At 56.3% G+C, this 14,479-nt stretch overlaps 1 protein-coding gene across 2 annotated transcripts in view; it reads right to left on the bottom strand.

Annotated features, from left to right (window-relative positions):
• Nucleotides 1–10,283, bottom strand: part of THSD4 (thrombospondin type 1 domain containing 4) — a 573,677-nt gene extending 563,394 nt beyond the window's left edge. Inside the window, exon 1 of one of the 2 annotated variants that reach the window (XM_077881722.1) lies at nucleotides 10,151–10,283. The gene's annotated coding sequence lies outside the window, so the exon portion shown is untranslated. Of the gene's footprint in view, nucleotides 1–9,121; nucleotides 9,145–10,150 lie in introns of those variants that run through there. The other variant, XM_077881723.1, reaches the window with a different exon arrangement.
• Nucleotides 10,284–14,479: the final 4,196 nt, after the last annotated feature.

Here is a 14,479-nt window from a genome sequence, read left to right as displayed (position 1 = left end):
GCCCCCTCGAGTCTCTGCACTCCCGCCAGTCGGTCCCACGCCCGGCTCCTGGCCCCCTGCCTTCCTACTGCAGGGTGCTGATCACCGCCCCCCCTGCCCCCCGCAGGCAGGGACACCACCTTTCTTATCTTTAAGATGGACAGACGTCCTAGGCTCAGCGAGGCACCTCGGAGGCCCTTTGTTTCATTGCGGGGAGGGACACGCACCGTCTCTAACGCTTAGGGCCCCGCGTCCAGGTAGCTGAAGTTCAAGGAGGCTAAGCTGTTCCCGGGCAGCTGCGCGGGCAGTAAGAAGTCACACCAGTGGCGGCTGTGGGGAGCTGCCCCCCGAAGCGCCCAGGAGGTGGGAGAGCCCTGGCTGCGGGAGAAAGGGAACGCAGCCGAACCACCCCGCAGGGCCCCAGGACCGCAGAGGCCGCGGAGCCACCCTGCCGGGTGAAAGCAGCCAGGCAGCCAAGGCCACCCATGGCCCAATTCCACTTCTGCGGGAACGCCGCATGGACAGCGACAGAAGTCCCTGTGTGGGACTCAAGGTCCACGCCTCACAGAGCCTTTGCTGGGAGGGAGGTGTCGCATCCCCCTGGTGCAGCCTCAGGACAGAACAGAACACCTAACAGACAGAGACCGACAACCAGCCCCCATTCTGTTTCTCGGTGTCCCCACCTGGGCCTCCCAGGTGCACGTCCTCGGAAGCACCCGGTGCAGCATGGAACCTTGTGACAATGGCTCCTGGACTGGTCATTACCTGTCTGGGAGCCGAATTTCCAAACAACATGACATTGGTTGGGGGGTTGGGGGAGGCTGCAAATAACAGCAAGTTGAACAGTCATGTTGGTAGTAACTAATTTTTTTTTCAAATATTTTATCTATTTATTCATGAGAGACACAGAGAGAGAGGCAGAGACACTGGCAGAGGGAGAAGCAGGCTCCCTATGGGGAGACCAATGTGGGACTCGATCCCAGGACTCTGACCTGAGCCAAAGGGAGATGCTCAACCATTGAGCCACTCAGGCGTCCCGGAGTACTAATTTGTTGATTAAGGAAAAACTACCCAGGTCACTAACTAAGATAAAGGAAATTGTCATTATGCCTAAAAATGAGAAGCCTGACTAGGGCAAGATAGTCTGTAAAAGACAGCTGTGCGTGCGCTTACAGGCATTTAAATATCAAGGAGAAAACAGAAGCGTGTAAGCAGCTCGTGTACTACACAGACATGAGGGGGGCTGCGGAGGAGGAGGAGATGGGAGAAATGTTTTGGTAAAGTTACATGTACAGTAAAAGTCAAGTTAAAAACCACATTTGTAAAAAAAAAAAAAACACATCTGTAAAATCATAAATTACACAGTCTTTCTGGAAGGCCAATTGGCCCGTATGCATCAAATACCTTTGGAGTATTTGTATCTTTCTTCCCCGAAACAGCACTATGCATTAACAGAAGTACCCCCCCCCCCAAAAAAAGCACAAAACACACAGTTTTATTTGTAAATAATACCGAAAATCCAAAAACGATCCATATGACCCCAGATAGGGGTCCGTTTAAACAAACAGTAACATTTTAAAAAATACTCTGCAGCCATTAAGAAAATCAAGCTTTGGAAGAATATTGAATATTTAGTATCTAGGGCAAGTGTTTACGATTTACTGTTGCATGAAAAAAGTAGTGAACAAAGACTATGTTCAGCATGACACCAACTTTATAAAACTGTGTGTGTGTGTAAGAGAGAGACTACAGAGGCACACGTTACAAATAATGGGCATCGTTGGTTGGGGAATCATGGAGAACTTTCATTTTGCTCCTCTGCGTTTTTCTGTTAGTTCCTAAGTTTTCTTCAATGACTACCCCTTACCTTTGTAATCGGGAAAAAATCAAGCACTATATTGAGGAACCAAACCAGAAAATCAGTAGTGCTGTCATCAGCATGCAGTATGGCCCCCAAGGTCCGTTTGGAGTTTAAAGCGCTGCGGGAGGGGCTCCAGTCCGTTAAGCATCTGCCTCCAGCTCAGGTCATGACCCCAGGGTCCTGGGATGGAGCCCCTGCTCCCAGGGTGGGGGAGTCTGCTTCTCCCTCTCCCTCTCCTGCTTGTGCTCTCTCACTCTCTCTAATAACTACATGGGGGACCCACTGGAGAGGTGGCACCTACATCCTCTCCACGACGTCTCCGGACAGACTTCACCACCAGCATCGGTGCAATGAGGGGTCTGGAGGAGAGCGGCCGGCCAGGCCTGCACCTGCCTCCACCTCCACTCTCGGCTGAAGCCCTGGCTCCACCTGCCCCAACTTTTCCAGTTCTTTCACATCTGCCCACAGTAAAAAAGCAGCCCCTCCTCTGTGCGGCATCTGCTTTGAGAGCGTAACTCCACCCCTTCTCCACGCAATATTGCCCTAGGTTTTGCCTGAAGAGTGGGCTACACAGTGATAAAAAGGAAGGAGGTACTGATCCAGGCTTCAAGACGGGTGAAGACATTAATCGGAGTGAAAGAAGCGAGGCACAGAAGACTGCATAGTGTAGGATTCCACTTTGTCCAAAATGTCCAGAAATGTCCAGAACCCCCAGAGACGGAAAGTAGGTGAGCGGTTTCCAGGGGCCACTGGAGAGGGAGGACGGGGAGTGACTTCTAATGGATGCGGAGTCTCCCTTGAAGGTGATGAAAATACTCTGGGATCACATAATGGGCGACGATTGCACAACTCTCCGTGAATAAACTACAAACTACCGAACGGCACACTTTAAAATGCTGAATTTTATGGCATGTGATTTACAACTACACTTTTTAAGACTTTTAAGTGGGTTACAATTAGACTTTTAAGTGGTTACCATCAGGCTTTCCACCGGGTCCCAATGAGACAGCAGCACTAACACGCCCAGAGCCCCTGGTTTGCAGCCTGAGGCCTGGAATTCCAAACATCCACTGTGACAGCTACTCGCTGTGTGAGCAGCTCCAAGTCCCTTAGCCTCCCCGTGCCTCAGTTTCTAGGCTGTAGAATGGGAATGATCGTGTCTGGCTCCCACGGATTATTGAGAGCGTGAAGTTAATTAATGCAGGTAAGTCCCCAGGACCTGAAACGGAGCTCGGTCAATGGCAGGTCCCTCCCCGCAGCAGGCCAGAAGAGCCCTTGAACTTCAAGCAGGATGAAACCCTGCGCCTTGACTAAAACATCACTGAAGCCAAGCAGGCCCTGGGTGCTCGTCTGTTCTGACAAAGACGCCAAATGGAGCCAGAGGCTACGTCAGTGCAGGCCCTGGGATCAGACCCAAAGCTGGAAGACACGGCTCCTCCCCAAAGGCTCGTCTTCTAACCAGCAGTAACTTGCACCCCCACCCCGGCCCCGCAGTCCAAAGGGCCTCCTGTCCACTGTCGGGTGTGACCCTTCTCTCAACCATTCGAGAAGTGTTACTATTATTAGCCTCAATCAAGGAGGAGGCCATGGGAGCTCAGAGAAACCAGGACAGGGGACAGAGCTGGGACTTGCATCCGGATCACACCGTCTCCACTGTTTGTTTTGCTCCACAAGCACCTGCCTTCTGCACCTTCAGGCCCTTGGTTCGGGGCCGTCAGGGCACAGCAGGGCTGGCGGCGGGCAGAGCTGGTGCAGAAGCGGCCAGGCCACAGGAGGACGGGGCAGGTGTCACTCCCTCTCCACCACATCTGGCTGCCCAGCTTGGAGGCGCAGAGGACGGCCAGGGAGCCAGCAGCAAAGGGAGGGGAAGGAAGGCATGTGAGGGTCAGGGGTCGAGCCAGCAAGATCAATCAGAGGGTGTGTCGTCCTTTTGCCCACAGGGAGCCTTCCAGGGCTGAAGGAGGAGCCACTTCTCCCCTTCCCAGGAAGATGTGGGGAAGGGGTTAGCCAGAGAAGCCAGGGGGGAATGACAGCAGCACGTCTAAGACCCTGTAAGCACTTTGCACTCTCGGGAATCTCACCTGGGGTCTCTACTGTTATTACCCTCATCTCACAGCTGGGAAAACTGCAGCTGCCCGGGAAGCCCAGGCCGGAGCCCAAGGGCGCTGGCTCCACGGGGCTCGCACCCTCGGCATCCCCGCGCTGCTGCCCGACCCAGGAAGGGGGGGACCCTACCGCTAGAGACGCCGCCCAGCCAGGGCCACGCTCCCTCCTCTTGCCCTGAAATGACGTGTGGTCAGAGAGGCACTGTGTTCCAGGAGGGAAAAAAAAAAAAAAAATCTGTCTGGCAACTACCAATTTGTAACCTGCTGATAGGATCGGAAGGTTTCCAAGAAGGAATCAGGTAGAGAAGCCTCCCAGCTGTCCATGTATCCGTGTTCCTAAGAAATTAATCTCTCTTGACCGAGCCTCCAAGAAAAATGGTTAAGTCAAAGGCCTGGCTTGTCACCCCGCCCCCGCCCAGCCCCTGGTAGTCATGTGGCTGCATCCCTGCCATAAATCAAAGGCCATGCTCCCCTTTCATCAGATGCCTGTAGATAATTCCCTCCCGATTTCCCTGCTGGGGCTCAGAAGGCCATGGCCTAAAGGGTTAACATCTCATTTCCTCTGTCTTTCAAGCCTTAATCCCCATCCTGAGCTGGGTGCATTCCAAGCCCACCTGGAGCAGGTCATGACGAGCCCCAGCCCATGGCTGGCCCTTCATTTCCCCTGGCAGGAGATTAGATGGGGCGCCCATTAATCACTCATTACTTGGGTCCTCACTGCTGGCCAGCCCTCAGGCAGCCGGCCAGCGGGCTGGGAGGGTGGGGCGGCCCCGCGGTGGCCGGTGTCACCCTCCTGTGACAAGACGCACGGTGTGGGCCTGGCTCCCCATCCTCTGCACGCCCGCCCGAGAGTGGAGGGACAAGGGGGAGGATACTGCGGGGCACCACTTCAGTGACCAGCTTCCACTCATCGGTGGGGACTGGGATGTGCGCAGTATGTTCGGTGGAAAGGTGAGGGGACAGGAGAAAGGCATAAGCAGAAAGAGGCCACTCTTCCAGGACAAGTAACCATCAATAGGGAACACCGCTGCCCAACTGCTTCCCACACTCTTCCTTGTTCTTCCTTGAGGAATCTAACGGGAACCAGGGAAGGGTGTGGGATGGGGAGAGGACGTTGAATGGATAATTCATTATTATTATTATTATCATTATCATTATTATTACTGCACAGCTGCAGGTGTTGATTTGTGGGGTTGGAGTATAAGGTCGTAATATTCGGCCCATCAGATACAAAGCCCCTGGACTTGAGGGGACCTGAGATTATATATATATTTTTATAGCACACATATTGAGGGCCGACGGCCTATCAGGCCCTGACCGGGTACAGAGAAGGCGAGAGAAACAGGATGAGTACTGGCCCTGAGCACCTGCTCCACGCCAGGCCTCTGCCTAATTCTCTGGGAGCCTGGGCAGCCCCCACACCAGCCCCCTAGGCTTCGGCCATCCCTTTGTCATGCACGGCAGACACAGAGGAGGGGGGCAAAATAGTCTATAAATCCTTGGAGGAGAATCCTTGGAGGATATGGGAGGTCTGCTGGTGACCAGAGCTCACTCTGGGCCCAGCAGGGAGGGAGTGGCTGGCACCATCAGCCCTATCTGGGAGGTCCCAGCCCAGTTTTTGACCCCAGGAAACCTGGAGCCTCTGGAAGCAACCTGCTGGATCCTTCCCCGTCAGCCCCACTCAGGCCCCCACAGGAATTGGCAGGGAGACCAGTGGAGGCTGGGCTGGTGTACCTTTGCAGGGAAGAGATGGGGAGCAAGCTTTCAGGACCGAACCGAGGATCCCTTTGACTAAAACAGGGCTCTCTGTCTCCGCCTGGCTGGGGCCACGTGCGCCCCTAACCTCACCGTTAAGGCAGGCTGGGGCAGGGGTCCTCAAACCCGGCGTGCAGAGCAATCAATCACTCGAGGCAGTCTTAAAAATGCCAGTTCCCAGGCCCGCCCCCACCCACCCTGGAATCTGAGTGTCTTCCCAGCAGATCCTCGTCCGGATTCAGAGGTTCCACAGGCAACCCCGTTCGGGAAACAGTGATGTAATGGAAAGAGCCCCTGACTTGGAGAGCTGGGTTCTAAGGTGTAGGTTCAAACCCCGAGCTGATGACCTAAGGCAAGTAAGCTGGAGCTTTCTCCCTTGTGAAATGCGGATTATACTGTCTCCCTCACAGGTTGCTGGGAGGATTAAGGTCCCAGGCAGAGCGCACACCAGTGCTCACTGAACGTGACCCGAATGAGTTCATCAGGGCCGGGCCGGCGAGGCTCCAGAAACCAAAGTCAGTTCTAAAGGGCCGGAGCGAGAAAAGAGGGCGACGTGGGCCCAGAAGTGAGGAGGGGTCCCAGCATCAGCCCACAGGGCCCGCAGAGGAGGGAAGTGGGGGGAGAGGGGGGTCCTGAAAGAGGGCAAGAGTCAACAAAGTGTCCTCAGGCCAGAGAGCCTCCCACCGCAGGCCCTCTTCCCAGTGCCAGCCTGGGTCATGCTGTGGCTCCTGGCCTAACGTGGCCAATCCGTTGCGGTAACCGAGAGTCAGTAAATACATATGGAACCCTGACATCCACGCAGGTGTAAATGCACATCACAATTCTGCACACAGAGAAGAAGAAAAAAGGTGGGGAAAGAGGAGAGAAGAAGAGAAAGGAGGGCAGGTGCAAGGGAAGGTCCAACCCAGCTGCGTTGACAAGTGGTCAAGCCGGCTGGTGCTGGCCGTGGGCTGGAAAGGGTCAGGAAGGAGAGGCCAAGTGGCCACTCTGGAGACAACGCAGGATGCCTGGGACAGGAGGCTGGCTCACCAGGACGTGTCCAGGCTGCATACACGGGACGTGCAAAGGAGGCAGGGGAGCACTTAAGATGGGTTCAGGGAGGCGAGAGGAGTGTGTGCAAGACAGGCTGGAGAACACTTCCTAGCAGAATTTAGAGGAGCAGAGGGGAGGTCTGTATTTCTGAGCTGTGGCTTAGAGGGCACGCGAGACCACCGTAAAGACACCGGGTACATCAGGCAGGGAAGAGGTGGGCTGCTCTTGGGTCGGCAGACTGGAATCTAGACACTTGGAACTGCCGAGACAAAGACTGGCTATCATGTCCCGTCTATCAGGTCCACACCAGCACCTTCACGTCGCCAGGTCCTCGCCCCTCTCTCCGCTCCGCCTGGCATGCCCTCTCCCCCTCCAGCCTCTCCCATCTCCTTGAACTCCTCCTCGTGCTTCAAAGCCCTGCTCTAATCCTCTAATTTCCCTAGTTCCTCCCACACAGAAAAAGCATCTCCCTCATCTGCGTCCCCAAGGTTTTGCATTGTTTTGTGGTTACCCTTTTTTTTTTTTTTAGACATCTTTTTCTTTCCCGGGTGGCTATTTTTCATCTGTGGGCCTGTCAACAGATCCAGGGGCAAGGATATTGGGCTGTTCTCAGTTTAAGCCTCATAAAGTAGCAGTCGCTGGAAGACAGCAGATGCCCAAAATTATCGGTTGGAGAGGAATTAAATAAAAGTGAATCCTGGGGAGCCACTGTGATTTCTTGAGAGGAATGATGTGGCGAAATCAGAATTTTAGGAATATTAATCTGTCAGCATGAAAGGAGATGGATTAAAATGAACAAAGTGACTCCTGGCCAGGAGTCAAGAGGGGAGATTATTACTGTAACGTGGACATGGTTTACGTGGAAGGGGGCAGAGGGATGGGCGACAGGAAAGTGACCTCCTGCCATTATCCCAAAAGAATGTGGAAGGAACTCGGTAATGAATTCGGCACACACATGGGGGATGGAATAGGGGACGGAATGGGGGCATGGAGGACACCCAAACACTGAGACTGCCAGCCAACTGGGTGCAAGCGGTGCTGGGGAGCTGGAGGAGGGGAGGGTAGTGCCCCCCTACCCTTTAGGATAATTGGATGCAATCACAATAAGCATTTCTAGGCAACAAAACAACCCTTCCCCCAAAAAACTCCCACCCCAAATATCCAACCCTGTTCTTATCCCCCAACTCTGGACTGTATTTTATTTTACTTATTTTTTCCTAACAGCCAGTTAGAAAGATTTCTTCAGGGCAGGAGATAGTGATGAGGAGACAAATCAGAATGACCCAGGGATGCCTGCTTGGGGGTGGGGGGGGGCAGCGGTCACGTGAGCGCATCTGACCAGCCCTCCTCACCAGAGGCCAAGCCAGGGGGCTCATTCAGTAGAGGCTTCTGGATGGTGATCACCCAAACTCATTTCCCAGGCCGGGACCTCTGGGAAATCCCAGCTCCAGCCCTGCAGAGGTTTATAGGAAAGTCCCAGGACTCCCACATGCTTCCTCCCATTAATTCCAAGCCTAGGATTTTATTTTCTTTTCTTTTCTTTTCTTTTCTTTTCTTTTCTAAGACTTTACTTATTCATGAGAGAGACACACAGAGAGAGGCAGAGACAGAGGGAGATGCAGGCTCCCTGCAAAGAGCCAGAGGTGGGACTTGATCCTGGAACCCCGGGGTCCCGACCTGAGCCAAAGGCAGGTGCACAACCGCTGAGCCACCCCAGGCGTCCCCAAAATTTTGTTTTCTAAAGGAATTCAACTCTGATGCCAACAAAAATCTATAGGAATTGAGCAGAGCCGTATTTAAATCTCGTATTTAAAATGTTGGCTTCTTTGTATCATTGAGACCCGGTAAGATCCTATTAAGCCCCTTCATCATCCCTTTATCAATAAAGACCTACTCAGGCTACGCAGGTTTTAAGAGCTGTGTGATCTTTGCAAAAATCTTTAGACTGTTGTTCTGTGCCTGGGTGCCTGCCGCTGTGCGGGGTTGGACAGGGTGATTCCTTAGACCTCTGTCAGGTCTCCGTGTCTCCTACTCCCAACTCCAACAGGCACCCCACAATCATTTCAGCTACCCAGGCTGATTGGAGGCCGGATGGAGGTTTCGGATTCACTTACTGGGGGTGGTGAGGGGGGTCACAGAGACTAGAAGGGATGCAAGCATGCAAATTTAATTGGCAGTAGGGGAGGCTGGGATGGGGGGATTAAAGGAGACCTGGGGGGGGGGGGGTTGCTGGGTGTGGACGGCTCAGGAAAGGCTCAGGAAACACCGGACCCACGAGTTCCAGATACGAAGCGGGCCTGAGAACGCCCTGCAATCCCCTTCCCCTTAGGGCTGAGGTTGTTTCAAAGTAAAAATCAATCAATCAATCAATCAGTGTAAACTCCCCTACCTGCCGCTCTCTAAGGCTCGCGAGCTCCGTCTGTGGACGCCAGCCGGGCTGCAGGCACCCGGGGGCCGCGAGGAAGTCCCCGAGGCCGCGCGAAGCCCGTGCGCTCCGGTCCCCGGTCCCCGTCCCCGGGCGCTGGGCGGGGGTCCCAGCGCGGGCGGCCGTGCACCCGGGCCCCCTCCTTCCCCCGCGACCCGGGGCGCGACCTCGGGGTCCCCCAGTGGGAGGGCGACCCGGGAGCGAGCGGGTCCCCGGGGGAGGGAGGGAGGAGAGGCCGGGACCCCGCGCGCCCGCGCCCCGACACACCCCCGGCCCCGCGCCCACGGCCCCCCCCTCCCGCGCGGTCCAGGGCGCGACCCCGGGGTCCCCAAGCAGGAGCGCGGCCCGGGAGGAGCGGGTCCCCCGGGGGAGGGAGGAGAGGCGGCCCCCCCGCGACCCGGGGCGCGACCTCGGGGTCCCCCAGCCGGAGGGCGGCCCGGGAGCGAGGGGGTCCCCCGGGAAGGCAGGAGAGGCAGGGACCCCGCGCGCCCCCGACCCGGGCGAGACCCCGGGGTCCCCCAGCAGGAGGGCGGCCCGGGAGGAGCGGGCCCCCCGGGGGAGGCAGGAGACGTGCCCGCCCCCCCGCGACCCAGGGCGCGACCCCGGGGTCCCCCGGCGGGAGGGCGGCCCGGGAGGAGCGGGTCCCGGGAGGGGAGGGAGGAGAGCGGGGGACCCCGCGCGCCCGCGCCCCGACACCCCCCCGGGCCACCCCGCGGCTCTCCTCCCCCCACCCCCGACCCGGGCGCGACCCCGGGGTCCCCCAGCAGGAGGGCGGCCCTGGAGGAGCGGGTCCCCCGGGGAGGCAGGAGAGGCAGGGACCCCGCGCGCCCCCGACCCAGGGCGCGACCTCGGGGTCCCCCGGCGGGAGGGCGGCCCGGGAGGAGCGGGTCCCGGGGAGGGAGGGAGGAGAGCGGGGACCCCCGCCCGCGCGGTCCAGGGGCGCCCCGGGGAGGGCAGCGGCGGGCGGGGGTGGACGCGGGGCGCCGAGCTCACCTGGCGGCCGGCGTCCCGGAGCGGAGGCTGCCCCCGCCTGGCCCCCGCGTGCTTCCCGGAGCCGGGCGGCCTCGAGCCCGCCGCATGGACGGCCGCCGCCTCCTCCGCCGCCTCCGCCGCCGCCGCCGCCGCCTCCGCCGCCGCCGCCGCCTCCGCCGCCTGCACGGGCTCCCGCTGCGCCTTGGTCCGGCGTCGGGCCGAGCGGGCGGCGGGCGGCTGCGGTGCGCGCGGAGAGCCGGGCCCCGAGTGTGCGACCGGCCCTGCGGGGACCCGCGCGGCCTCCCCGTCCCTCCCCCGCCCCCGCCCCCCGCCCCGCTCCGGCCTCCCGCTGTCATCGGGGCCGCGCCTGCCGCCCCCTGGCGGCCGCCGCGGGAAGGGCCGGCCCGCGCCCCCCACCCCGCCGCGACCCCCGGGCCCGGCGCCCCCACCCCCACCCCGACCCCCGGAGAACCCGCAGCACCCGGAAACCCGAGGGCGGCCTAGACGGGAGGGCGGCGAGGGCCCGAGGGAGCAAGCGCGGCCGGTGGGCGGGGATGCGCGGCGGGAGCCCGACAGGGGCCCAGGCGGGAGCCCCGAAGGTCCCAGACGGACCCGCGCATCCTTGTGTTTGGAACAATCACTCTGGCAACAGGATAGGCCTGAGGCTGAGCCCAGGAACCAAGGAAAGTCTCCCTGGGAGCCCGAGCAGGGAAGAAGGCCTGACTCCAAAGGGCGCCCGGGTCGCCCTCACTCCTGTGCTCACGCACAAGGTCACAAGGTAAGACCTGCTGGGCCCCTGCAAGGCAAAGGCCAAGGAGAGAGGGCCCTCAAGTTCCCAGCAAGGGGCATGAGGTGTGCACGAAACCCCAGAGTGACCCAGCACCCTGTCTCGTCTTATTAGGTCAGTGTGGGAAGGAAAAAGCCTGCTGCAAACCACCACCACCACCATCATCACTGTCCTCATCAAGCCTTCGTCTGCATATCCAAGCCTTTCCTTTTACTAATTGGGCAGTGTGGTCCCAGGAGGGCGTGAGAGAAGCTAGTTAATGGCAGGAAAATACTAGAGCTTGGTTCCTAACGCAGTGCTCTACTCCTTGCGTTCAAACCGAGGTGGTTACTGCTGGTGAGGTAGGAAGCAGTGACGGAGAGGACGCCTGCCCTCCCAGGAGAGGGAGAGGACTGACCTTACACTGCAAGGGGCAGCCTCCCTCACTGTGACTCAGCCTGTTTGTGGGGCCTGCCCCTAAAGCCTGTTCTGAAAGTGCAGGTGCACAGAGGGACAGTGAGAATGGCTGCAGAATGCAAGCTCCCTGCCCCAGAGCCGGGCCCTGCCCCAGAGCCAGGCTGCGCGGGGGTGGGCACGGTGTGTGGGAGCAGAAAGGAGAAGCAGGGGCAGGGAGCCCCAGGGGGAAAAAATGAGCAAAGAGAAACTGGCAGCCCAAGAGATCGGGCCAAAGAAAGAGAACCGACTCCGAGGGCCAGCTGCTGGCCAGGAGCCTGGGCAGAGCCAGTTCTGAGTGATCCGCGCTGGTTCAGATGGGAAGAAGTAATTCCACACTTGATCAAACAGATTTTGATTGGAGGCACCTGGTGTGAGTGGGATTTAAGTAATTCCGAGTGTCATGGGTCCCCTAGGTCCAGATTAAGCGGATCTAACAGCGCTAGCAAATTCTGACCAGTTGAAATCATTTAAAATGGTAGAAAATTTATACAACGTTGGAATGTACTTAACGCCACCGAATTATACACCTAGACACGGGTGAAAGGGTCATTTCTATGTAATGCATATTTTACCACAATTACTTTTTTTTTTAAGATTTTATATATTCACTCATGAGAGACAGAGAGGCAGAGACAAAGGCAGAGGGAGAGAAGGGTCCCTGCGGGGAGCCCGATGCGGGACTTGATCCTAGGACCTTGGGAGCATGACCTGAGCCGAGGGCAGATGCTCAACCACTGAGCCACCCAGGTATCCCATTTTACCACAATTCCAACAGAGAAAGCGAAACTAATAAGATTTGTTCAAGTTGGATTGATCCATTAATCCATTTAAAAGATAGACTTGGGACGTCTGGGTGGCTCAGCGGTTTGGTGCCTGCCTTTGGCCCAGGGCGTGATCCTGGAGTCCCGGGATCGAGTCCTGCGTCGGGCTCCCCGCAGGGAGCCTGCTTCTCCCTCTGCCTGTGTCTCTGCCTCTCTCTTTCTTTCTCTCTCTGTATCTCTCATGAATAAATAAGTAAAATGTTTTTTAAAAAAAGATAGACTTACTGCTAAAGATGAAATGAAGAGACGTTCCAGTCCAAAAGTAGCTCAGAGGAGTAAGTGGGGGAGAGGTGCCGTGCGGTCAGGAAATTATACTAGCAGGTGGTATAATCGGGAGATATGCAGAAGCATCTGAAGACTCCTGGAGGGGGGCAGAGGTAGGATGTCCTGTCTCGGCTGAGTCGTCAAGGATGAGGGGAGTTCTGCAGGCAGGGCCTGGTCGGAACAGGCCTTAAGGTCAAGCATATGGATTTTGTAAAAGCAAGCTTTAGACTTACAAATTGCAAGAATAGTACAAGGAATTCCCTTTTTATCTTCTTCCCTTAATGTCAACATCTTGCACAACCAAAGTTCAATTATTATCGACCAGACTTGACCCAGTGGACCTAGGATACTGCTTCAGAACTTGATTCTGATCCACTTCACACTTGGTCACAGTGTAGTGACTGTATTTGGCTTACCTGTGTTCTCTTTATTCATTTTTTATAGACATTTTTTTAAATTAATGTATTTCTTTGAGAAAGAGAGCGAGCACGCATGGGCAGAGGGGAGGGGTAGAGGGAGAGCATCCTCAAGCCGACTCCCTGCTGACCATAGAGCCCAACGCAGGGCTCCATCCCAGGACCCTGAGGTCATGACCTGAGCTGTCGAGATCAAGAGTCAAACACTTAACGGACTGAGCCACCCAGGCACCCCAAATATTCTCTTTATTTAAAGTCAAGGCTAGGACAGCCCAGGTGGCTCAGCGGTTTAGCACCACCTTCGGCCCAGGGTGGGATCCTGGAGATCCGGGATCGAGTCCCACGTCGGACTCCCTGCACGGAGCCTGCTTCTCCCTCTGCCTGTGTCTCTGACTCTCTCTCTCTCTCTCTGTCTCTCATGAATAAATAAATAAAATCTTTAAAAAAATAAATAAAGTCAAGGCTATACTGTGAAATCCAATCTCATTGTAAACAAAGAGATATTTACATATGCGTAGGCACCGGTGAATATTAATTATGCTGAACAGCAAGTTTGTTTTCTTTCAGTCCTGCTGTATTTCTGCCTTTATCCCAGTATCTCTGTATGCGTAAGTCGGATTGGCAGGATCTGGTCCTCGCATAGGAGATAAGCTAGGGACCCTTGTCAGATAGGCACCTCAGATTAGCAGGGGTCATGTAGCCCAGGTGACTTCCTGGCATGTCAATGTCTTCCCTAGCTGATGTTGTAGAGCATGAGTTGTTAGTTACCCTCTTGCATATCTCCAACGACAAGGGGCTCACTACCTCACAAAATAGCCCATACTATTGTTGGAGGCTCTCTGTTAGCAAGCTCCTCTCCATATGAACTGAAACCATTCCCCTGTAACTGCTACCCAGGCCTCCCAAAATGACCAGAAAAACGTAACTCTCCGGTCATGCGTCAATTCTGGAACATGCAGGACAGTCCCAGTTAATACCTGTCGTCCTGGTATAATTATCAGTTAATTAAAATTAATAGTGCCCTTCACTCCACTGGTTGTCTCAGCTGTGATGAGAAATGATCGGGTCCCACAGAGGACTTGCACTGCCCCCCACCCGTCGCCAAGCCCGTCCACTGCCGAAAGCCACGTCCCGGGCCACCAGCCATTCCTCCCAGGGTGCCCCAGGCCGGGGCACGGTGTTGGCACATGGCAAAGGCTCCCGGATGCTTGAGGGAGAAGCATACTGCTGGGATTTCAGAGCATGTGCAGCCAGAGCAAGAGCAAAGTGGGAGCAACTGCAGGAAGGCAACTCGGGACAACCGGACCTTTGTAGGGAGACATGCACAGCTCCCATACTTCACTAATAAGCACCGACCACGAATCCTTTTACCAGCAGAACATTTCTTGAGGCTAGAATTCCAAAAATTACACTTTGAAAAACACTGCTCTACGCTCTTGACAAACACTAGTGTTTTCATCCGGATGGCATCTCAGGGGGTTGTGTCCCAGCAGGGAAGGAAACCCCTGTATTATCCGTGCTCTGTTAGCATGCGGAGGTGGAGGGGAAACAGACACACATCCAAACCCCTAATTTCAGGCTCCAGCGAGGTACCAGGACCCATCACAATGCTCATAAAATTGTTCCT

Source organism: Canis aureus, chromosome 32, assembly GCF_053574225.1.
Source record: "Canis aureus isolate CA01 chromosome 32, VMU_Caureus_v.1.0, whole genome shotgun sequence".
Lineage (NCBI taxonomy): Eukaryota > Metazoa > Chordata > Mammalia > Carnivora > Canidae > Canis > Canis aureus.
Note: the sequence above shows the minus strand (reverse complement) of the source record. Positions and strands in the feature narration are given on the sequence as shown.